Raw genomic sequence first — 24,567 nt, forward strand, 5'->3', positions numbered from 1 at the left:
TGGCCCCAGCCTGAGGAGGCTGGCACACTTGCTGAAAAGATGGCCTTTCCCAACCCCACAGGACGCCGTGAGTAGGGCCTGCCTTGTGCTCCCTGATCCCTCGCAAAGCCCGGAGTGGTAGGGTTTACTCCGTGTTTACCAAGGCAGAGAAGCCAGCAGCTGTTTTCAGTGTCTGTTTCTACCTAAACAGAGCTGTCGCTCCCAAACACGGGCTCTGCCAGCAAACATGACCAGACCTGGAACGCTAGCCCCAGTTGTGTTCAGGCTGGAAAGAGCTTAAGGATGATGACGGAACCAGAAGATCGTTCTGGACCCGAGAATGGCCAAACATGTTGGCAACTCTAAGTGGGTGAGCAGCCCTCCCAGGCCAGCTGGGGAGCCCCTGGAAGGAGGGGAAAGGGCCCATCGGAAGGCAAAAGAAAACATACACCATCGCCCAAACCCCTGCTTGTCCCTGTGTTCCAACAGGACCTACCCTCCGGCCATACTGGGCCTTTTGTTGAGCACCTACTATGTGCCAGGCCCTGTATTTGGTGCCTTACTGTTTTGGTTCATCCTCACTATAACCCTCAGGAGACAGATAATATCGTTATGCCAGTTTCACATATAAGGAAACTAAGATCCAGAAAGATAAAGTGACTTGTCCAGATCCTGAGCTGGTCAGACTAGCTGCAGAGTCAGAACTTCAATTCAGGTTCCTCTGCTTTTTTCCAGGTTCCCTTGCTGCCCGCTGTGCTATTCTCCACGTACAGCCCAGGCTGTCCGGCCTCCCTGCCTCTGTCCACGCTGCTCCCTCAATGCAGAACGCCTGGCCCCTGACAGCCCCTGAACAGCCTCCTCCTGCTTCTTCAGACCCAAGTCACAGGCCGCTTCTTCCCCAAAGCCCTCCTGGATCCCATCTCCCATAAGTAGAGAAGTTAATTGCTACGTTCCCATAGCACATTGCCGGGCCAGTATACAGCCGCATTTTCACCTGCCTTACAATCGCTGATTTCCATGACAATCTCTCTAGATTTCAGTCTCCAACCCTGTCTCCCCCACCCCCCAGATCCTGCCCACCACAGCCCTGCCCCAGGGCCTAACTCAGTCGTTTTCCCTCATCAGGCCGTCCCTTTGGTGAATCACACAGGTCCACCGCCCACGTGGAGACTGAGTTCAGGTGCCCCTGCCACCACTCTGGCCAGTGGCTGCCATCACCATTGAGGGCAATGCAGTCCATTGGTCTAATGGATGAGCACTGAATTCTAAGCTAGAAGACCTAGGTGTGAGACTTGGCTCTGAAACTCATTCACTGTGTGGCTTTGGCTAAGCCACCGGGCCTCAGGGTCCATCCGTAGAACGCGTGGGTGGATGGGAGAGAGGAGCTCTCTGTTCCACGGCTCTGTCAAGCACTGACCATGCATTGAATGGAGCATCCCCTCTGGGGCATTTGCATCCTTATCAAGGATCTAATCCATTGAGCGCTCAGAGAGGCCGTGGGGTGCCTACCTGATGGAGACAAGGCAGGCTCAGCCGGAGCAGGGGGTTCTTACTGCGAGTGAGGGTGGGTCAGCTGAAGGGCCTTGCATCCCAGAAAAGGACGGTGGAGCTGACGCTGTGGGCGCTGATCCCTCGCAGGGAAGGACAGGGAAGTGGAGGTTGGGACCACTCACCTGGCACTGGTGTGGGGGGTGATGGGAAGGGAGCTTCGCCCTCCCTTAGACACCACTCAAGAGCCTGCTCGCTGTAGGAAGCCTGGTTATCAAACGACCAGGTGCTGGGCCAGTGTTAAGTGGCAGCAGGATTGAGTAGGGAGAAGTTCTGAAAACATCTCAAGAATCTCTAGGACTCAGTGACACAGGCAGGGAGCAAAAAAGGAAGCAAAAAGATGGCCCAGAGGTTTCATCCTGGGGTGATGAGGTCTGGAGAGTGATGGGCAGACACACCTGTCGAGGAACAGGCTGAGGGCCTGGGAGGCTGGTGTGGAGGGGAGGGGAGGGCCCCAGGACAGAACACCCGGCTTCCAGTCTCCTCTCCTGCCCTTTACCTCGAGCAGGTCACTGTTCCAGTCTGAGCCTGTTTTGTCATCAGTGAAATGGGGGGAAGGACCCTGCTTACCTGACAAGGACGATGTGAGGCTTTCGGGCACGAAGGTATGTATGGTGCCTTGCATGAGAAGGCCCTCATAAACAGTGATGAGCTCGCCACCCATTTGCATTCCACAATGTAATAATAACAGCTAGCATTTATTGATCCCTTGCCACGTGTGCCAGACGATGTGATAAGTCATTTGTTTATCATGATCTGAACTCTTCTTACCCCCAACTCTACAAGACCTCTTGCATTTTGTGGATGGTATACTGAAGATCAGAGAAATTAGACAACTTTCCCCAAATCCCACAGCTGAAAAGGGGCAGTCACCTTCACCAAGCTTTAGTCAGCACCTACCAGGTCCCGGGCACTGGCGGGAACACAAAGGGTGTACAACCTGGCTTAGGTCTTCAAGGTACCTCAGGGCAGCTACCAGCCTACAGAGGAACAGGTCTCTATGAGCTTTAAATATTTGTTCTGCAATTCTATTCTCTCTGCTGTGAATGTTGCTAGACAGGGGACAAATATCTCCTGGCTTGACTCTCTGCGAGCTGGGCACTGGGAAAGGATGTCAAGCCCTGAGACCATTGTTCATGATCGTGGCTGCACCCACCTGCCCGCCTTTTATCCAACTTCTCTGGGTGCCATTATTCAGGCCTGAGCCATCACCAGGAGCTGCAAAGCAGTTAATTACAGAAGTATAATCCCCTTCGTCACAAAGAGCTGATCTCCTAGGGTTGCGAGAAGATAAGACTTATGCCTCTTTCAATTCCTTTATTCTCTCATCAACATAGATTCATATTTCAGCTTCCCGCATCGGAAACAAAAAAGGAAACCTGCTCAGCCCACTGCTGCTGGAGAGAGATAAATTAGGCTACACAAAGAGCCAGTCCTATAAACTCAATCTCTTTCCCTTCCTTTCATGTTGGTGATTATAAACAGAGTCAAGGGCAGTTGAAATATATTCCTCTGCCTGCCTGCCTGCCTCGTCCTACTCAGAGAGAGGAGACAAGCGCAGCGATAACAATCCGATGGTACCAGGGGAAGAGGGGTGCAGGCTCCTGCGTGATCTGACGCCGGCCTGGTGAGCAGATCAGATAGAAAGACCTTTGTTTCTTGCCACTCCCTGGTCACAAAATTGTTTCAAAAGGCCACAGAGAGAAGCTGGACGCTGTGCCACTGTGAATGCTTTCGTTTTCTTGATGGCAACGTGCGCGATGCTATTTGCTCAAAAGAAAGGGCCTTGCGATTTGGCGGCCCACGTGGCGGGACGGTGCCAGGGCCCCCGGCCAGTTTTAGTAATGTAGACACAGGTCGGCCAGCGGATCAGACCGCAGAACAAGGCCAGTTTTAGCAGCCCTGAGGAACAGATTCCAGGCTCTTCAGAGAAAAAAGAGCCCACTTACTGAGAGCAGTCCCCAGTGAAATGATATTATCCGTCTACATGGCAAGCGGGGTGGGTTCTTTTGATCACTGGCATTGCCTTTGCACTGCTTGTGTTGCGTTTTCGGGCTTCGCTGGAGTTACTAACTGTCGAGGGCTCCGCTGGCATGGGAGGAACAGGGGGACCACAGAAATGAACTAATTTGCCCAAGGAAACAGAGCAATTGGTGTCAGAACTGGGGATGACAGAGATTCTGATGGTAACAACTGACCAGGCACTTACCGCAGGGTGTCAGGCACCTGCCGACTCCCAGAGTCCCCGCGCCAAACTGCCACGCGATGCTGCCTCGATGTGCTCCTTTCAGGGGTCCTGACTCTCCTCAGAGGCTTTTCAAAAAGTTTCTGATTGGGGGAAGGGAAAATCTAATTTTTGAAAGATCAGAAAGGGAGAAAGGGAAGAAAAGAAACTGAAAAACAAGAGCCAAGTTGGTCTCTGCAATAAATGTCATCCCACAAGATGCAAGACAAGACTCTTTAATAGACTTGCAGATTCAATTATCCCTTTATATTTCCAGCAGACTGGTCGTCGTCTAAATCATTCTTTCCCTGTAAACACACCCTAATTCACCAATAGAATAAAAACAAATCATGTTTGAAAGCCGTGTCGCTTCTGAGCCACCACTCTTCAAAGACACACACCTCGTCCCCGGCTCCCGAGGGAAGAAGGTTAATAAAAGGCTTGGGCACTGTCTCCAGTTCAAAGCCTGGGGCCCGTCTCACAGATGGCTAGGAAGTGCGCTAGGAGGCTGAGGCTGAATCAATCTTTTCCATTCTGGGGCTTTTAATGGCTGTTTGCCTCTCTGCTCCTAGACACCCTCCCTCAAGCCTCCAGAGGAAGGACAGTAACTCCTGCCTCTGTCTGGATCATTCCGGTTATTTTTTCCAGAAGCCTTTCCAAGTGTGATATCGCAGGTGAACGCCAACACCGTCGATTCTCTAACAGCTGCCAGTGGAAGGACACGGCCCACCCAGCCCCAGTTTTCTGGGAAGCCTGGCCTTTCTACGGGGCTGCACCTGTCTCGCCAAGAGGGGGACCCCAACCCTGCGCAGCGCCTACCTGTCAACTAGCTCCTGAATGAACTTCCCTTCTCAGTCCATTCCTCTCCAGTGTGTTTTTTTTCTTTCTTTAGCTTTCATCATTTTTTTAAGTTATAAAAGTAATACCTGCTCTTTGTAATACACTATTCAGTTGAGTTGTGCAAAGAAGAGGTTTCCTCATTCTTCTATAATCCAGTTCCACATTCCTGAGTAGTCAGTTACCAACAGTCTCATGTGTGTCCCTCCACATGTTTCTTTCGGTTCATGTAGATATTAAAGATTACCTGGAACCCAATTTTTGCCTTTATTTGCAAATATGGGATCAAACCATATATATTTCTCTACAACTTACTATTTAGAATTAACAAAAGAGCCTGGACATCTTTTCAGGTCAATACAGAGATGCTGGGTTCATTCTGCTTAATAAGGTTGCATGCATGAGATTATGTAGATGGCTGTACCATAACTTTCCAAACCATCCTAGAACCCTTGGCTCTTCCAGATATTATGTCTCCTGGGTATCGTGATATTATATAATGCCTACCCATCCTATCCACGAAAGCCATGGCTTCTCTCTATTTATAAACTGTCCATCTTTGGCAAGGCCCTTTCCAGGCTGGCCCAGCCTTACTCCTATGATGTTACCAAAAGCAGTCCCTGACAAGGGAGTCCTGGCCTTTGAGGCTGGACTCAGACAGACTTATAAAAGCGGGTTTCACTGCCATGAAATCTGGACTTCCTTTTGGCAATGAATAAAACATAAAAGCATAAGTAAACCCTTAAGACGTCATGAGCAGGCATGCAAAAATACTACGTGTAGTCCTAGACATGACTACAATACCCACCAGAAAGACTTCAGAAAACAGTCCTTGAGAACACAAAAAGAGGCTGTTTACCAAAGGACGATTTTTGTAATGCTCTTGCTGCATTTTATTAGAGCGGGAAGAGGCCTGCAGTGGACAAGGCTACAGAAGACTTCTGTGCTCACTGAAACTGAATGCTAAAACAGCCTGGGTCCGAAACGTTTCAAAACTGGAAGTAAATTCTCAGAGGCAAACTGCTTTTCTGGAGCTCTTTTATGGAAGTCACATCCAAACAGTTTTAGAAATCAAAATGAAATCTTACAAAATGTCTTAAGAGTTTGTATCCTTAGAACTAGTGATTTTTTTTTTCTGGGACTCTATCCCAAAGAAATAATCAGCAATGCCAGCAAAGATACAAGTCAAAGGATGTTTATCCCAGCATTACTTATAATGAAAAATAGAAAACAAGCAAAATGGTCTACAACAGGGAAACGTAATACTGCACAGCTATTTAAAAAGATGTGCACAGGGGCTTCCCTGGTGGTGCAGTGGTTAAGAATCCGCTTGCCAATGCAGAGGACACGGGTTCAAGACCTGGTCCGGGAAGATCCCACATGCTGCGGAGCAACTAAGCCCGTGCGCTACAACTACTGAGCCTGCGCTCTAGAGCCCATGAGCCACAACTACTGAAGCCTGCATGCCTATGGCCCGTGCTCCGCAACAAGAGAAGCCACTGCAATGAGAAGCCCCCACACCGCAAAGAGGAGTAACCCCCACTAGCCACAGCTAGAGAAAGCCCGTGAGCAGCAACTAAGACCCAACACAGCCAAAAATAATAAATAAATTAAAAAATAATAATAAATAAATAAAAAGATGTGCACAAAGCGTTGAATATTACGAATGAATGCTTATGTTATGATGTTAGTAAAAAAGAGAGATAAACTGTATATTAAAACTGTGCAAAGGGCTTCCCTGGTGGCGCAGTGGTTGAGAGTCCGCCTGCCGATGCAGGGGACACGGGTTTGTGCCCCGGTCCGGGAGGATCCCACATGCCGTGGAGCAGCTGGGCCCGTGAGCCATGGCCGCTGAGCCTGTGTGTCCGGAGCCTGCTGCTCCGCAACAGGAGAGGCCACAACAGTGAGAGGTCCGCGTACCGCAAAAACAAAAAAACAAAAAAACGAAAAACCAAAAAAAAACTGTGCAAAAATATACATAGAAAACGCTGGAAGGAAATACATCCACCTACTAACACTGGTTATCCCTGGGTGATAGAACGATGTGTTATTTTTCTCCCTTTTCTGTTTTACTTTTATAAAAAATTTATAAACTTTTCTAAAATGAGCCTGCGTTATTTTTATAATGGACTAAATTAAATAGTTTTAAACTACACACAAAAGATAGAACTGACTCTACTATTTTGGGGATCACAGGGGGGTATGTATGAGAAGAGATGGGGGTGGCTAAAGTTAAGGGTTTTCTGGGATGGGGGCAGGGATGAAGGAAGTCCCCCCACTTTCTGGCATCTTTAAGAGTGTGGGTCTTAAAATGAAATATCTTCTGCAGAACAAGCAGCAGAAGTGTCAAAGGGATGATACTGTCAATTCACTCAACATGTAGTGTGCACCTACTGCATGCAAGGAACTTGGGGAAATGACCAACTTCGCATTCTAGTTTATTAAAGAACAAGGCTACACTTCGTCCCCATCACCATACATGTAGCACACTGATTATCTTGATTTTCTCTCTATTGTTCTCAGAGAGTCAAACAAAAAGAAAAATGAACAAGTTGTGATTTGCAATGGATTCAAGAAAGAACATGTTGGAAGCAGCCCCAGGACCTTCAACTGACTCTGCTAAGAGTGTGTGTGGTTTTTTTTTTTTTTTTTGGTACGCAGGCCTCTCACTGTTATGGCCTCTCCAGTTGCGGAGCACGGGCTCCGGACGCGCAGGCTCAGTGGCCATGGCTCACGGGCCCAGCCGCTCCACAGCATGTGGGCTCTTCCCGGACCGGGGCACGAACCCGTGTCCCCTGCATCGGCAGGCGGACTCTCAACCACTGCGCCACCAGGGAAGCCCCAGAGTGTGTGTGGTTTTCATTAGAGACAGCTCGGGGAAAAGATGCAGGCAGGCAGTTATCAAACTAAGGTTTGTAATTTCTGCTGTCTGTTCTGAAAGTTCCTGACTGATCTCAGCAGGACCATTAAACAGTTATTAATCCATTCATTCAGCAAATATTTATTGAATACCTACTATGTGTTAGTGCTACTCCAGGCTGGGGGTAGTGCAACAAATCAGAGTCCGCCCCACTGATAGCACTTATATTCTAATTCAGGAATAGGCAACAAATAAAAGCAAAAACTATACTCAGCCAAGTCATGATCACTGCTATGGAAAAAAATAAAATAAAACCAGGTTACGAGAAAAGTCTGTTCTCTAGATAGGGTATTTTAAAAAGTGCTCCCTACAAAGGTGACATTTGAGCAACTATCTGAATAAACTGATTGAGTGACATGAACATACAGAGTAGCTTGCTATGTTGAAAGAACAAGTGCAAAGGCCCTGAGGTAGGAATGCAGCCAGAAAACCAATCTGGCTGGAGCACTGTGAGTGAGTGGATAGAAACTGAAGTCAGGGCTATAGCCAGGAGCCAGATGGTGTAGAACATGGTAAGGACTTCAGATTTTATTCTAAGAGTAAAAAGGACCCCTGGATGGTTTTGTGATGGGGGAGTAAAGTGATCTAAGTTTAAAAAGATTACTCTAGGTACCATATGGGGGATGAGAATATAAATAAAAATTCAGACTAGAAAGCTATAGAAGAAATCTAGTGAAAGATGATGATGGAGATGGTGAGAAGTAGTAGGATTCAGATATATTTTGAAAATGGAATTCACAGGATTTGGGGATAGACTGAATGTGCGGCAAGAACAAACACACACAAAAGAAAACAAAACCAAAAAACATATCAAGGAAAATTGTAAGGTCTTTAGCATGAGAAGCTGAGTAAATGGCAGTACGTTTAATGATATGGGGAACCCTGGGGGAGGACTGAATGTTTTGTTTTGTTTTAAGGGAACATAGTGGATGTTGTTGGTACCCAGCCCACATCCGTAAGCCTTTCCACTTCAGTGCACACTGGTGGACTTCCGACTGCCAGCATTTGCATCTCTTTGCCTGAGAGCTTTCTCCCAAGCTGGAGAATCCACTCTGTGTGCCCAGCACACTTTATGGGAGCAGCCCTCAACCACTGACACTCAGAAGGTAGCGCATAAATATCCCCACTTCCTCCCCTGGTGGGATGGGGGAACAGTGGATAAATCTGACACGTGTGCTCTACACCACTATTTCTCAGGGTTCACCAGTGGGATTAAGCTCCAGTCACCACAGTATCAGCTTGCTCGATAACACATCCCTTTATTGGCCTTTTCCCCTTTCCAGCTCATTCTCCCCAATTCCCTACCAATGGTTCCTGCACCTTCCAAATAAATTACCTGCACTTGAATCCTTGACTCTGGGTCTGGTCTGGCGATTCGAAACTAAGATGGGGAAAACAAGAGCACCTTCTAATTCCCTACACCCTGTATTTTTTCACAGCCACTGACCATCTCACCTTTTGGTTATTCTTTCTCATCATCTCTACTAGAACAGTAGTAGCAGAGTCAAGATAATCAGTGAACCATATGTGGTGGAGATAAAATGGAGTAATTTTAATAGGCCAGCTCGCCAACTGATCTCCCCCCATCCTGATCCCTGGCCTCTTCTTCTCCAGCCACTAAGTTCAGCTACTCCACTTTGCTTTTGCATTTTCAAAACCAATAAAAAATAGAAAGCACAACGCCTTATAAGACCATTTAGGGAGATGTCAAAATGGAAGAGGCAGGAGAATGATAGACCTTTTCTGTCCCCTCTTTCACTGGACAGTTCAGTAAATGCCTTGTGACATGAAGACCACAAACTATTATTAGCAGCAGCAGCAAATGCTATTTATTGAGCATGGACCCTAGGAGGAACTAAACTCTCTCATCAAAAGCCAGGGAGCAGGGAGACCTGACTTGCCATATGCCATACCTCCTGGGGAAGCATGCTTGTTTGTAAGGTAACATTTTATATGTCACAAATGATTCAGAATCATCATTTTCCATTTCCCTTCTGTTGACACGGATTGACTGTGGGAGGAGGTGGTTTAAAAAAGCAAAAGCTGCGGGGCTTCCCTGGTGGCGCAGTGGTTAAGAATCCGCCTGCCAATGCAGGGGACACGGGTTCAATCCCTGGTCCGGGAAGATCCCACATACTGCGGAGCAACTAAGCCTGTGCGCCACAACTACTGAGCCTGCGCTCTAGAGCCCACGAGCCAATACTACTGAAGCCTGCCGCCTAGAGCCCGTGCTCCACAACAAGAGAAGCCACCACAATGAGAAGCCCACGTACCACAACGAAGAGGAGCCCCCCCCTCGCCACAACTAGAGAAAGCCCACGCACAGTAACGAAGACCCAACGCAGCCAAAAATAAATAAAATAAAAAATAAATTAAAAAAAAGCGAAAGCTGCACAAAGACCCTTTGGTTTGAGCAAAAATCCTTGTTACAAACGCACTGCTGTCAGTGACCATCAGGCATGAGGTGATCACGAGCATCCTTTCTACAAAGGAGAAGTCAACAGACACACAGCTCCACTGGCGGTGAGGATGCTGAAATCCAGCCCCCCGGGCGGATCAAGGGGTCCTGAAGACCTTGGAATCCATCACACTTCAGTTTAGCCACTTACTAGCTGGTGACTTTCGGTATGTTATTTGGCCCCTTTGAGCCTTGGTTTCCTCATGAGCTAACTGGAGAAAATACACCCACTTCATAGGGCGGCTGAGATAAATCATGGCCAGCAACAGCAGAGGAAGCACGCCATCGATCTCAGCTCCCTTCTCTGGTGAACTATTTGCGCTGAAGGCAGCCTGGCCAATCTACTGTGACTCAGTAAAGACCTGAGAAAACCAGCTCAGTGATTGTCAGAAAAAAAGGACTAGACCCACCAGTAACGGTTCTTCCCCGGGCCTTCTGCGCTTCTTCCGAAGGCCTCCTCTGCTGGAGTACGAGCTCTTCCTGAACACGTGTCTTAACGCTTCAGTATCCTCAGCGCTGATTACAGTGCTTGGCCCATAGGAGGGGAGCAAGCTTGGTGTCGTGGAAATAGCACACTTCTGAGTTAGACAGGTCTGGGTTCGGGTCACAGTTCTGCCACGTGCCTTTGAGCAACTTGCTTCCTTAAACCTCAGGATCCTTATCTGTAACATGGGTGATAATATCTACTTTAAAGTGTTGTATGAACTAAGATAACAGATGTAGAGCCTAATACCAGTGCCTGGCAATTTGTAGATACTCGAAATTCAAGAGTTAGCCTTTATTAACAGACATTTGCTGAATGAACTCATGGATAAAAAGAACTGAACTCCATTCAGTTAACAATGTACACACTCCCCGCCCCAGACATAGTAGAAACACGCCATATCACATTTTCCTTTTTGTCTCTCAAGATGTAGCCACAGGTCTTTCTTATAGTAACAAAGATTTCTGCAAAACACACCACCTGCCTCTCCTCCATCCCAATGTGCACATAGAAGGAAAATCTGGTTACAAATAATGCTGAGGGAGTCTCACAACCTCTCCCCCCTCCAAATATATTAATTACAAATGGAATTCTCCACTTTACAGTGAAAGACCTGACAGACACCACCTAAACCAAGTGATCAAGGTTATCACCAGTAAAGAAACATACTGGCGGCATGGACCCCGATATGGTACACTGAGAAGGACACATCATTGCTATGAAGGTTTCTTGCAGAAACTTCAAAACCCCAGTCTAGTCATGAGAAAACATCAGGCAAGTCCAAATTGAGGGACAGTCTACAAAATAATGGACAAGAACTCTTCAAAAGTGTCAAGGTGATGAAAGACAACGAAATAAAGAGGAATTGGCACAGGTTGGAAAATAGGAGACATGGAAAATGAAATGCAATGTGGGACCCTGGATTGGATCTGAATAAAGTTTGCAGTTCAGTTTTTTTTTGTTTTTTTGTTTTTTAATGTTGAGGGCAGCCTTGAAGGGGAAAAGGACTGACAAGAGGTTCAACCGAGGGGTGAATGGAAGAGAGAAGGCTAATCCCAAGAATTGGGTGACCAGCTGGAGGTGAGAAAGTTTTATCAAAGGATTGAAGTCTAAGCTCCATTTTTTCCTCATTTTTTTAAACCTGAGTGCCAGTGATAGTCCCTTTCTCTCCTTCATCCCCAGCCCCTCCCATCCACCTGAGTCAGAGAACAAATGTGAGCCATCTCCACATAGTTTCATAGCAGCATAATTTGCTCCTGACATTTTCATCAGTTCTCGATATAAATATTAGACGGAATAATGTGGTAAAGTGCTTCTTAGACAAAATATGTCATTTAGGTGGAATCACCAAATTAGGATGTAGCCTTCGGTTCGAGGTTTTCTAAGAAGTAGCCCCCCTTGCTCCTCAGGGAGGAGGGGACCCCACATACTTAATTTCAGTTAAGTCGTAAAGTTACACAGGAGTCCAACTAAGGCTTTCATTTTATATTTGAGGAAAACTGGGGTCCATGGAGGGAAAGCTGCTCAGGTTCACCCGACGGGGTGGTTTAATAGAACCGCTGCAGGATGGCACGTTGCCTTCTCCAAGCTGCTAGTATTTACTGCAGCCTTATTGTCCCGACCAAGAAGGAGACCAGCTTACAAGCATTACACAGCAGCAGACATGTGGGCCCCACCTAGACCTCTGATTCAGACTCTTTAGACACTGTAGTCTAAGCATCTCTAGCAGGAAAATGTTCTGGAAGATACAGGTACAACATAGCAGATGCTGAGAGCCGCTGTTCTTCAAGCTGGACTGTGTGTGGCTATGTGTGTGTAGGCACACGCACATTTTAGGATTTCTAGGCTATATCTGAAGAGCTGCACTCTATCATTTCCATGTTCCTTCACTGATCCCCTGCCCTCCCCACCTCGGACAATGTTCCTCTTGCCTCTCTCCATTCTGTGTCCTTGCCCGTCTCGTGTCTTAAGGTCTACTCTAAGTGGTATTTGGTCCCCTGACCTTTCCCAGCCTTCCTATGATGAGATGGTAACAGCTTGGTGCCAACAGAATCCATTCATTCATATATTCTTTCATTCATGTATGGGAGACCATTTGGGGCCCTGGAGATAGACTAATACACAAGAAAGACCAGATCTTTACCTCCATTAAGTTTACATATTAGTAGCAGGAGTTAGTCAATAAACAAAGGACGAAAGATACAAGAAGATAGCCATCATGAGGAGTGTTGGGATAAAAGTGAACCAGGATGATGTGACAGGAAGTAATAGGAGACTAGTTTGGGTGGTGAAGGAAGGCCTATTTGAGGAGGCAGCATTTAAGCTGAGAGATTCGGCTCTGTACACACCTGGGGTTCCAGGCAAAGGGAATAACTAGTGCAAGGGCCCTAAGGCAGGCCCAAACTTGGCAGACTGAAGAAAGACAGACAGTGTGGTGGATCACAGTGAGTGGAGAGGTGGAGAATGGTCACAGACGAATCCAGATCAGGTAGGGTCTTATAGGGCTCAGCAATTAGTGTGGGAAGACAATAATGGGTGGTTCTAGGTAGAGAAGTTACAGAATCTAATATATGTTTTAAACAAACATTTTGGCTGTTAGGTGGAGGATGGACTGGGGAGGGGCGAGCGTTGGAGGAAATGAGTCGTGAGATTAGAAACAGGGAGACCAGATTAAGGGGGCTTGCAGTTAACCAGGTAAAGGATGATGGTGCCTGGGTTAGAAGGTAGAGATGTGAACAGCAGATGGTTTGGGGATATGTTTTGGAAGAAAAGCTGATTGAACTTGTTGATGGACAAGCTGTGTGGCGTGAGAGGAAGAGGGATTCAAGGTTATTCTTGGGTTTTTGCCTTGAGCACATTGATGTGTGGTGTTACCACTGGTTAAAATAAGGAACTCTGGGAGGGGAAGAGGGTGGAAAATGGAAATGGAGAGTTTTATTTTAGACGCATTAAGTTTTTGATATTAATGAACTAACTGAAGCTTCCATCTCCTACTTTATATGTATCACCGGACACAGGACTATGAGATCCCAAACGTTGCCTTCCTTTTCAATTGCTTGTTAAGCAGGACTAAAGTGAAACATAACTGAATAAAATATTCAGTCTTTTGTAAAACACTTTTCTGTTCAGAGATTTGGTAGCAGAGCCACATCCTTCCTGGGCAGGCGTAAGCAGCCAATCAATCATGGTGTCACAGCAAGCAATTGTTCAGGGGGCAAACTAGTTAAAAATTTAATCCCACGATTTTCCTCTTAATCTCTTTTTCCCATAGCTTTGATCAATGCTCACAAATACGATATAGCAGCACTTTTCATTTAGATAAATGACTGAGTGGGGTACCTAATTAGTCTGTTTGTTATGAACCAATTGATAACTAAAATGACATGCTAATTACTAAAAATTGCACACTAATTTTGAAAGCACTTTATTAGCGCAAAAGCTGTATTCCTGCTATCAAACGAAATGTCCTTTCTATTTACATTCATCAATTGTTCAAACCTACTTCTCTTGACTTTCTGAAGTCAAGTCTCAGCGTGCTGTGTACGTAAACAGTGCGCTTGAGAAATGTCTGCTCACCCTTACCCCACACTATAACACAAGCAATAGCGAAAGTTGTACCAATAGGAAGATTCCACGAACTTCTCAGCTACTTGGGAGCTTCTGCTGTACCCTGACAAAACAAACAAACAAACAAACGATCAGGCCACGAACCACATAAAACAACTAAGCAAAACTGAATGTGGGGATGTGATGAGTAATTGAGAAAGGGTGAATTTTGCAGCCCGTTCCAATGTGTCAAGGTCATTGCTGAGGACGATGGATCATGGCTCTGTTCACTAGATCTGCAAGTCGGGGGATATTCATTTGGTGACCATCTTTCTTATCATCTATAGCAAAATGCCTACTGCTTTCAAGTCCCACAGCATCTCTCAGGAGCCAAAATCCTTATGTTTCTTCAAGTAAAAGACATCATTTTAAAAATAAAAGTCAGTGGCTCTGGTCTCCTGCAGTCTTTTCAGCCCCCTTTACAGTGCTTCCTCCCCTTGGGTTTTCACTGCCATTTCAACAAAGGGTGAGAAAAGTGAAGAACGGTGCCGGCCACTAATGAAAACCAATACGGACCCCTTCTCTTGCTGGACATGGCCCCAGAAACAGGAGGAAAGTTTACCAGCAGGTGTGAGTGGTGGCTGGCTCGTTTCACGAATAAATCTTAAAGGAGAAGAAAATGGTTTTCAGGTTGCTAAGGCCTGTGTACGCACACGTTTTATGGAGATAAGTCCTGGTTACTAAGCATCATTGTGTCTGCCCGCATATGGCATCAGCCACTTCCAACAGCCCGATAATAACCTGTGCCGGGGTCAGTTTTCAACTTACTCATACTTGACTTGTCTCCCGGCCAGCTCCCCCCGCCTCCGTCCCTCCCCTCTCCTCCCTCCCCTCGGCCCCTCCTCTCACCGACAGGCTGCTGGCCGCTGGGTCAGGCAGAGCTGGAGCTTAGGCGAGAATAGAAGAGAAAAGGAACAGAGACCCCTCGCATTGTTAGTTTCCGAGGGGCTCCCGGGCAACCGGAGAGTCAATGGTACCGGCTCAGCACCGGAAACGGAAGTCGGGCGCGGGGCTCGGTCGCTGCCACGTTGCGTGTGGCGGATGGGATTTCCGAGTGGTACTGAGCTCCTGCTGCAGGGAAGAGGGGGCAGCGCTGCCTCTCACGCTCATTCTCTCGTTCTGTCGTTCTAACGAGTATTTACAGACCTCACTGGGTGCAGGGCAGTGTGCTGTGCTGCAGAGCCCAGTGAACAGGACCCACAGGATGCATTCCTTCCTGACAAAACTCCTAAGACAGACACGGAAGGACTACCCACGTGGTGCCTGCGGAGGGTTGGAAGCACGAGGCCCCAGTTGGTCTAGGGGCATCTTTGGAGGCTCTTTGGACTTTGGTTACTTGGGCTAGGGCCACAGCATAGAGAATACAGGGAGGGAGGTTTGTTGAGGTGGTTGGGACGTATGCGGTGGCAGTGGTGGATTGGATGTGTGGAATGTGGAGAGTTGGGTGACTGCCAGGCTTCTGGGCTGATAGCTGGGTGAATATTGGAGTTACACACACAGGAAGGGGACACAGGAGGAGAAGCAGATTTGTGGGAATAGTTTGGTTTTAGACGTGTTGAGCCTGTGGGACCCACTAGTGCAGAAGCTCAGCAGCCGTGGGGTGTGCCTGGTTGCATCTTCTAGACAAGAGACCTGAGCTGGAAGTCTGTGTCTTAGGTTGTATATGGGGGTAGGGATGGAGCAGCAGCATGGAAGAGATTGCCTGGTGGAGAAAATACTATTTGGGAAAGAGGCCCAGCCTTCCCCCCCAAGAGCTTCTCTACTTAAAGGAGAAGAAGGGGCTTCCCTGGTGGCGCAGTGGTTGAGAGTCCGCCTGCCGATGCAGGGGACGCGGGTTCGTTCCCCCGTCCGGGAAGATCCCACATGCTGTGGAGAGGCTGGGCCCGTGAGCCATGGCCGCTGAGCCTGCGCGTCCGGAGCCTGTGCTCTGCAACGGGAGAGGCCACAACAGTGAGAGGCCCGCATACCGCAAAAAAAATAAAGGAGAAGAAGAGGAGGATCAGGTAGCCTTAGGAGAAAAACCCAGGGAATATGATATTGCAGAAGCAAGAGAAGAGCGCTTCAAAGAAGTGTAGTAGACTGGGCCATTTTTCTCGAGAAGTTAGTGAGATGAAGATTGAGAGATGCTATGACTAAACAGGCATTGCCATTAGCTAGAGCAGCTTCATTGGGGTGGTGGGAGGAGACCGGTTTAGAGTGAGTTGAGGGGTGAGGGTGATGGTGAGCAAATGGAGACAAACAGCACAGACAGGCCTTCCAAGAAGTTGCCCTTGAAGAAATGAGAAGGATACTGGAGGAAGGACGTTAATGTTTTTTTCCTCTCTCTCTCTCTCTCTTTCTCTTAAGATTGGAGAGACGTACGCTTGTTTAAATTTTGATGATGATGAAATAAAATTCATATTTTAAGGCAAGGTAAGAAAAATTTTAATGAATTTTTTTCTCCCCACTTGGGCCTTCTTCCTCCCAGCTAGTGTGCATTGTGCGTCTGCGTTAGGCATTAAGCACACCTCCCCGATGGCAGAAATAGCTGCTCAACCATAAAGTTCAGTTTTTCTTCTTCTGGCACCAGCTGTGTGACTCTTCAGAAGATAACATTACTTACCTATGACCTTATTAATATTATTAGGTCTATTACTTGCATTCTGCCTATTTTACAAGATTATTGTTTCATGCATTACCAAATACATGACTGAACCTCTGATAAAAATAATAATGACTAGGCAACTTGAAACAATTGGCCAAGTATATAGTCCTATAAGGTCAGTGATCGTAATGTGTAACTCTAGATATGGGACCAGGCAAGAAGAGGGAACCATGACCGACTAGTAAGACAGGTGGTCTAGAGGCTTTTGGCTACGGTCAATAGGGCCTAGTCCAGTAATAGCCCATTGAGCAGCCTCTCAATGAAATCCTTGCCTGACCTGGGTGTGAGCATTCCTAGCTCTGTGGGACAAATTGGTCACAATCTGTGGGACAAATTGGTCACAACATGCCACCCAAACCTTGGTCGAAATTAAGACTGAAAAGGAGGGGATTGTAAAAGAGTGTTTCCCACCATCAAGTCCTACAAGAATCAAGTTATAGCCACTGCAGTCACTGACCTACAATACACCCTGGAAGGAATTCAGGGCAAAGGTCAGGATGAGGCATTCCGTGCTCTGGGAAAACTGGCGGAATTGGCCCTCAGATAGCTAGATATTTTCATGAGAAAATTTTATGAACACAGTTTCTTAGATCTTCCCATACTTAGAAAAGCACTAAAACCATTAGCTGTGATATCTGTTCTTCACAACTAGCAGTAACCTTCTACCAAGATGTGTGTTTGACTGCGTGTATGCCCTTCACCGAAATCACGTATATACTGGCCTCCCCACTTACCTCTTTGGAACAGCCCTCAGAGCTTTCTCAAAGACTGTCTCTCGGGCTGTAATCCTCAGGTTGGCTCAAATAAATGTTTCCGTTTCTTTCTAAGGTTGACAGTTGATTAGTTTTTTTGCTGACAATGAGAAGGAACCAGGAACTTTAGGTGGTGATGATCACATGGCCAACCTGACCCACTCCCAAGAGTAGTTTATGAGGCAGGATGAGAGGAGAAGGGGGTACGCAGAGCACAAGTGGAGGGGCTGATCTCAGGCAGTAACCGGGAAAGGAAGATGGGAGGCAGCAGGCACGTGGAGATTTGTAGGATTTGTGCTGTTGAGCAAGCTACGCGTTTCATAAAGCCAGAAGGTACCGCTGACTGCAAGGTCATCCTAATTTTGAATGGTAACTGTGACTATTAAGGAAAGAGTGCTTCTTTCTAATTCGCACAAAGTGGCCACAGCAGCCATGGGTAGTGGGAGTTGAGGACTGAAAGTTGAGGGACTTCTGGTCTCAGGGTGTGTGTTCACCTGGGAAAAGGAGGTGAGATCACTGAAGAAAGAGAATGGAGTCTCTGAGAGGTTTGGGGACACTGGAGAAGGTGTCGGTAGTTGCTGAAGTCAGGGGAAACAGATTATAGCCATGCAGATCCCAGACAAGTGACGTCTGTATGGGCAATGGATGAAATCACCAATGTTCACATTACCTCATTTTCTTGAGGCACTTCTAGCAAAGAGACTTAGCTTTTTGCTAGTGGTGTAACGTCTTGGCAGGCGGGTTGGGATGGTCTAAACCTTGCTAATCATCTTGTCTCCTACGGCAAGCTTGTTTTCCATTTCTTTTGAAGGACACTGAGATGCTGCCCCTATTTCACAGGGAAATGTTTTTGTGAAAGTGGAACCATAGACCAGCTTTTTAAGAATGCATCAGGACTGCTGCTTCAAGGAAGATGGAGTAGATGTACTTTCCCCCTCTTTCTCCCATGAAGTACAACTAGGAACCCTGGACATTATATATCAAACAAGTATAAGAAGACTCTGAAATGTGGAAAGAAGACACAGTGACTAGGAACCATGAGACCCAACAAGCAGCATGGGGACAAGGTACCTGGGTTTTTTTGTTTTGTTTTGTTTTGCCTCCATATGGTAGAATTTGAGCTGAAGAAACCAGTGGCCCAGAAATGCTAAGGGATTCAGACCAAGAATAAAGCCTCAACAAAAGCCTGCTCTCTCTAACTAAAGGACCAGGAAAGGGACAGCCTGGCAAGAAAGAAAAACTTTTGACAGTAACTGCTCTACTCCAGCCAAACACCATACATGAAACAAACAAAAAACAGTGCCCTCTCACCCATGCCTGCTCACCCAGGCATACCTTGGCAATACTGCAGGTTTGGTTCTAGACTACTGCAATAAAGTTTGCATTGCAATAAAATGAGTCACAACTTTTTTGGCTTCCCAGTGCATATAAAAGTTATGTTTACACTATACTGTAATCTGTTAAGTGTGCAATAGCATTATGTCTTAAAAAAGGTGTACATACCTTAATTTAAAAATACTTTATGGCTGGTCTTTCCCCTTCTCAGAAGAATGTGGACAGTAATAGCTCTAAGAATCCCAAAGAAGGAGAAAACAGGAATACCACAAGGAACAACATTTAAGAGAAGTGGATATTTAGGTGCTGACCTTACTTCTTACCTCCTCTGCATGTGGGTCTAGGTGATGTAAGGGGGAAAGTTAATTGGCAAAATATATTGAGTTTGAACTGGAAAAAAAAAACTTTATTGCTAAAAAATGCTAACCATGATCTGACAACACAGGGTTGCCACAAACCTTCAATTTTTAAAAAAATACAGTATCTGAAGTGCAGTAAAGTGAAGTGCAGTAAAACAAGGCATGCCTGTGTCTAAATGTATGTAGAGGAAATGTTTAAGAAAATTATATTATAAATGAGAGAGGGTAAAGGGAATCAGAGGATGATAAGTTTACTCCACTTAAACAGATAAAACTATAACACTAGTTGAATCTAATATTATGTAAATATAAAGTTTAATACCTGAAGCAACCACTAAAAGAGCTATACAGAGAGACATCAAAAATACTATAGAAAAATCAAAATGGAATTATTCTTAAAAGTTCAGGTAACTCACTAAAAGGCAGGAAAAAGAAACAGAAATTAAAAACAAAGAACAAACAAAAACTGGCAAATAAAAACGATATGTTAAGCCCTAACATATCAATGATTAAATTGAATGTAAATGGTCTAAATTTACATTTAAATCTACCAACTAAAACATAGATTGCAGCATGGGTTAAAGAACATGACCTAACTCTATGTTGTCTGTAAGAAACTCACTTCAAATACAACAATACAGGCAGATTGAAAGTAAAATGATGGAAAAATATATATCATGCAAACAATCAAAAGGAAGCGGGAGTGGCTGTATTAACATCAGATGAAGTAGATTTCAGAGCAAAGAAAATGACCAGAGATAGAGCAGAATATGGCAAAAGGTCAATCCACCAAGAAGACACTGCAATCCTAAATGTGCCTGCATCAAACAACAGAGCTACAAAATATATTCAACAAGAGCTGAAATAGACAAATGCCAAAAAAGAAATAGACAAATGCACAATTAAAGACTTCGCTGTCAGCAATCAATAGGACAACTGGGATCTAATCAGCATTTATAGAACGCTCCAGCCAACAACGGCAGAATGCACATTTTTTTCAAATGCCCATGGGAACTATATCGAAATAGACCATATCCTGGCTGTAAAACACACTCCAACCAATTTTTTTTTTTTTGCGGTACACTGGCTTCCCACTGCTGTGGCCTCCCCAGTTGCGGAGCACAGGCTCCGGACACGCAGGCTCAGCGGCCACGGCTCACGGGACCAGCCGCTCCGCGGCATGTGGGATCCTCCCGGACCGGGGCACGAACCCGCGTCCCCTGCATCGGCAGGAGGACTCCCAACCACTGCGCCACCAGGGAAGCGCTCCAACCAATTTTTAAACATTAAAAATAATTCAGAGTGTGTTCTCTGACCACAAAGGAATCGAACTAGAGATCAGTAACTGAAAGATGACAGCAAAATCTCCAAACACTTAAAAGTAAGCAACACACTTCTAAATAACATGAGTCAAAGAGGAAGTCTCAAGGGAAACAAAAGAATGTATTGCACTAAAGGAAAATGAAAATACACATATCAAAATATGTGGGACAGAGTGAAACAGTGTTGAAAGAAATTTATAGTTCTAAATGCAAACATTAGAAAAGAGGAAAACTCTCTAATTAATAACCTAAGCTCTCACCTCAAGAACCTAGAAAAGGAAGAGAAAAATAAGCCCATCACAAGCAGAAGGGAGGAAATAATAAAGAGCAAAAATCAGTAAAATAGAGAACAGAAAAACAATAGAGAAAAGCAACTAAAGAAAGAACCGGTTCTTTGAGAAGGTTTTTTAAAATGAACAAACCTCTAGCAAGACTTACAGAGAGAGAGGGAGAGGAGATACAAATTACCAATATAGGAATGAAACAGAATATTACTACAGCTTCTGCAGACATAAAAAAGATAATAAGGGAACACTACAAACAACTTTACACGCATACATTTGATAACTTAAATGAAATGGACCAATTCCTCAAAAAATGCGAACTACCGCAACTCACGCAATATAAAATAGATCATTTGAATGCTCTGTAACTATTTAAAAAGTTGAATTTGTAATTTTAAATCTCCCAACAATGAAATCTCCAGGCCCAAATGATTTCACTGGAGAATTCTATTAAGTATTTAAAGAATAACTCACACCAATTCTATACAATCTTTTCTAGAAAATAGAAGAGGCGGGAATACTTCTCTGTTCTTCTTATGAATCTAACATTGCTCTAATACAAAAACCATACAAATAAAAAAGAACACCACAGACCAACATCCCTCATGAATACACACACACACAGATCCTTCACAAAATATTAGCAAATAGAATTCAGCAATATATAAGGAGAATTATGTGCCATGACCAGAGGGGTTTATTCTAAGGATGTAAGGCTGGTTCAATATTGTAAAATCAATGTAATTCAACATATTGCCATGCTAAAAAAGAAAACTCACATGATCACACCAATTAATGCAGAAAAAGCATTTGAAAAAAATTCAACAACCATTCATGGAAAAAAGCTTCAGAAAAATAGAAATGGAGGGAAACTTCAACTTGATGAGGGGCATCTACAAAACCCAAGAGCTAGCATTATATGTAACGGTAAAACACTGAATGCTTTCCTTCTGAGGTCAGAACAAGGCAAGGATGTCCACTCTTACCCTTCTTATTCAACATAATGCTGGAAGTTCTAACCAGTGTAATAAGGCACAAAAAGAAAATAAAAGGTGCACAGATCAGAAAGGAAGAAATAAAACTGTCACTATTTGCAGATGAAATGATTGTCTACATAGAAAATCCCAAGGAACCTACAAGGAAAAAACCCCCCAAATTTCATAGAACTAATAAGTGAGGTTCTGCAAAGTCAAATGAAACATACAAAAATCAATTATAAAAAAAAATCAATTATACTTCTATATACTAGCAACGAACACTTGGACATTAAAATTAGAAATACAATACCACTTATAATCACTCAAAAATATGAAATAGATATAAATCTAATAAAACTTGGAGGATTTCTATGTTAAAAACTACAGCATGTTGACGAAAGAAATCAAAGATCTAAATAAGTGGAAAGACATAGCATGTTCATGGATTGGAAGACTCAACATACCTAAGACATCAGTTCTCCCCTAAATTGATATACAACTTAAACAGTTCTTACCAAAATCCCAGACAGGTTTTTTGTACATATGAACAAGCTTATTCTAAAAATTATATGGAAGAACAAACTAGAATAGCTAAAACAATTTCGGAAAAAGAAGAATAAAGTGGGGAAAATCAGTCTACTTGATTTCAAGACCACACTATCAAAACAAAGTGGTGCTGGCAGAGGGAAAGACACAGAGTTCAATAGAACAGAATAAAAAACCCAGAAATAGACCCACACAAATGTGCTCAACTGATTTCGGAGAAAGGTACAAAAGTAAATCAATGGAAGGATAGCCTTTCCAATGAATAGTGCTGGAGTCATCGGTCGTCCACAGGAAACAAACAAATGAATAAAAGCAAAACAAGACCCCTAAACCCTCAATTTAAGTCTTACACACAAAAAATTAACTCAGAATGCATTACAAACCTAAATGTAAAACATAAAACTGTAAAACATTTAGGGGAAAAAAAACAGGAGAAAATCTTAAGGATCTAGAGCTAAGCAAAGAGTTCTTAGATTTGATACCAAAAGCATGATCTATGAAAAGATAAATTGAACTTCATCAAAATTAAAAACTTTTGCTCTGCAAAAGACCTTGTGAAGTGGATAAAAAGACAAGCTACAGACTGGAAGAAAATATCTGCAAACTATATATGTGATAAAGAACTAGTATCTAGAATAAAGAACTCTCAGAAGTGAACAGTAAAAAAAAAAAAAAAAATTCAACTAGAAAATGGGCAAAAGACATGAGACATTTCACCAAAGAGGATATACTGACGGCACATGCAAAAAATTCAACATCATTAACCATTAGGGACACGCGAACTAAAACCACAATGAGATAGGGCTACACCACAGTCAAGATTTTTTATCATGAAAATCTCAGTCTAATGAGTTCAGCACTATTTATCAGAGGAAAATATTTGAAAATGAAAGAATTTTTGGATTATATAGTTCTTTGCAGGTTCAGGTTTGAACTTCTTCTTTGAGACGCTGAATTAGATGTGGAAGCTTTCAAGAGGCATTTTATAGGACCCCTTAACCAAATTCATTTCACCAACTGCCTAAATTTTTACAAACATTCCAAGTGTCCTCTAATTATAATCGCTGAAGGCAAGAGAACACTGCTTTCTTTGTTCAACATATTTATTAATAAATTAACAAAATGTTGAGGCAAGTATTATTATTACCATTTTACAGATGGAGAAACTGAGGTTTACCGCGATTCAACCAGAGCTGACCTAAGTCAAAGTTGGAGCTTCAAAAAGTGACCACAGGGCCCCTTAAAGGGCAGGGAGATTTCCCTCTGGGCTGCCTTAGTCGTGCTTCCTTGTGCTGCCAGGGGCGGCCCTCTTCCAGGTTGTTTGCTCTTCTGCACCTCTCTGGTTTGCCTGGCTCTCTCAGATTGGGTCATGCTTCTCCTTGCCCTATCCAACTTTGTGCCAGAGCCAGAGCCCAGCCCCTGCACCCTGCCTTGCTCCTTTGACTTGGTTCTTCCTGTCCTAATCAATCTCGCCTCTTCTTGTCCTGATAGGGGTTCTTGACCTCTTTTGTGCCAGGGACCCCTTTGTCCATCTGGCAAAGCTCATTAGCCCTTCAGAATCATACTTTTAAATGCTTTTGATACCTAAGATGACAGTTATACTGAAGTACTATTATCAGACTCTTTTTGAAAATTGTGGTGGAATAGTATGTATGCTTCTTTATTAATAGTTTAAATAACAAGTTTTAGCATTGGGTTTTGTTTTTAACATCTTTATTGGAGTATAATTGCTTTCCAATGCTGTGTTAGTTTCTGCTTTATAACAAAGTGAATCAGCTATACATATACATATATCCCCATATCTCCTCCCTCTTGCGTCTCCCTCCCACCCTCCCTATCCCACCCCTCTAGGCGGTCACAAAGCACCGAGCAGATCTCCCTGTGCTATACGGATGCTTCCCACTAGCTATCTGTTTTACATTTGGTAATGTATATATGTCCATGCCACTCACTTCGTCCCAGCTTACCCTTCCCCCTCCCCATGTCCTCAAGTCCATTCTCTACGTCTGCATCTTTATTCCTGTCCTAGCAGTGGGTTTTCTAACCAGTTTTGAAGGGCAGATGAGCAGAAACTTAATTTCAAGCTATCTGCAGTAACTATAATATGATAGGAAAATATCTGTGGTTTCTATGGAAGACAGTAGAGACTGATAATATTACTATGCTTTGTCGCCTACTTTGCGCCAAATTTCAGTTAGAAGTTAGTGAACCTCAATATATCTTCCCCCATCCACGTTCACAGACCCTTTGTATCCCCTTCACGACCATGTTAGGGGCCTGTGGATCCCAGAA

At 44.5% G+C, this 24,567-nt stretch overlaps 1 long non-coding RNA gene across 8 annotated transcripts in view; it reads right to left on the reverse strand.

The window, feature by feature from the left end:
• The window catches only part of LOC115857508 (uncharacterized), a 164,294-nt gene extending 149,250 nt beyond the window's left edge, over positions 1-15,044 (reverse strand). For 5 of the 8 annotated variants that reach the window (XR_009564861.1, XR_009564864.1, XR_009564860.1 and 2 more), the window contains exons 1-4: positions 14,906-15,044; positions 14,069-14,120; positions 10,377-10,628; positions 3,737-3,876 (exon numbers count right to left, since the gene is read on the reverse strand). This is a non-coding gene — a long non-coding RNA (uncharacterized lncRNA). Of the gene's footprint in view, positions 1-2,693; positions 3,616-3,736; positions 3,877-10,376; positions 10,629-14,068; positions 14,121-14,905 lie in introns of those variants that run through there. The other 3 variants (XR_009564865.1, XR_009564862.1, XR_009564863.1) reach the window with 3 other exon arrangements.
• Positions 15,045-24,567: the final 9,523 nt, after the last annotated feature.

Source organism: Globicephala melas, chromosome 8, assembly GCF_963455315.2.
Source record: "Globicephala melas chromosome 8, mGloMel1.2, whole genome shotgun sequence".
Lineage (NCBI taxonomy): Eukaryota > Metazoa > Chordata > Mammalia > Artiodactyla > Delphinidae > Globicephala > Globicephala melas.